The sequence below is a fragment of the Octopus bimaculoides genome, chromosome 15 (genome assembly GCF_001194135.2).
Source record: "Octopus bimaculoides isolate UCB-OBI-ISO-001 chromosome 15, ASM119413v2, whole genome shotgun sequence".
NCBI lineage: Eukaryota > Metazoa > Mollusca > Cephalopoda > Octopoda > Octopodidae > Octopus > Octopus bimaculoides.
In genome coordinates, this window is record NC_068995.1 from 4,149,326 (window position 1) to 4,150,703 (window position 1,378).

The 1,378-nt window shown below is 33.6% G+C and overlaps 1 protein-coding gene across 1 annotated transcript in view; it reads right to left on the reverse strand.

Moving 5' to 3' along the window:
- Positions 1–1,378, reverse strand: part of LOC106882732 (protein PRQFV-amide) — a gene marked incomplete at its 3' end in the record, with an annotated part of 71,227 nt that overhangs the window by 8,615 nt on the left and 61,234 nt on the right. The window lies entirely within an intron of this gene.

Here is a 1,378-nt window from a genome sequence, read left to right on the forward strand (position 1 = left end):
TTCGATTAAAACTCTTCAAGGTGGTACTCCAATATGGCTGCCATCTAATGTTTGAAACAAGTAAATGATACCCTGAAGGAAAATAACATCTTTGTTCAAGGTGAGAAGTGAACTTAGAACATAAAGGGTTATATTTAAAAACCACTTGATATTTTGTCCGCCGTTCAAAGCCATTTCCATTTCCCAACCGCATCTCCTGGTTTGGAAGACGGTTTTCTCGAAATTGTCCAATTATGGTTTATTTCATAATACAAGCTTAATTTGTATTTTATAAGTAGCCGGAAATTCCTTTTCAAAATCGACTAAAAAATAAATAAAAATGAAACAAAAAAAAATTGAGAGAAATATCAAAAAGATTTTGATTTAAGAAAATATTTTTCTCTCAATGAAAAAACTTCAATTTTTTTTTTATTTCAAAAATAAAACAATTTAACAATAGAACGATTAACAGATAATATTCAGATTAAACATCGAACTAAAGAGATATTCCAGTAAATCTATAATGCCCCTTAATCATTTTCAATTCAATGTAATAATTCTAAGTTAAGCGTCTATTTAAACTAAAACCCGTTAATCCTCTAATCTCATCTCAGGACTATAATCCTACATTATTGAAGAAATCTCTGTCTCACAGAAGTCTTAATTGAGCTCATGTTATTTTCATTCATTTATTCATTTAGTTTTTGGTTTATTTTTATTGTCCTTTTGTTAGTTTTCTTTAATAATCAGGTTCGATTCATTTATTTAGTTATACAATTCTACCAATTTTTTTTTATTAACTCATATATAGACCAGTGTATGTGCTTACGTGTGCGCAAGCGCACGCAAACTCAAGCACAACCACCGCCACTGCCACACATACAGTTGTTTGATTTATCTTCGTTCCGGCTCAACTTAGAGCTCGAATGATTTGCTTTTCAGAAAAGTACAGAAATCACTTGTTTACACAGAAACGTTCACATTTATACACACCTATATTATTAAGGATAAAGAGCCTTATTCGAGTTATATAGACTTTAGGGGCCGTTTTCTCGGTTTCTGTTGCGTGTATATTCCCTAGTGGACAGGACGCCGGTTCGTGGCAGGATTACTCATTTTTTGCCGGCTGAGTTGAATAGAGCAACGTGAAATGATGTGTTTTGCTCAATAACACAATCCGTCGCGAGGTACAGGAATTGAAACCACAATCTTACGATCATGAGTCCAACACCCTAACAACTATGCTACATACCTCCGCTGATTCATATAGATAGAGCATTAGGTAGATAGATTGAAATACTCACTTATACATTATATATATAGATTCCCACTCACACCCACACACACATACACACACACACACTCACTCACACACACACACACACATACACACACACAC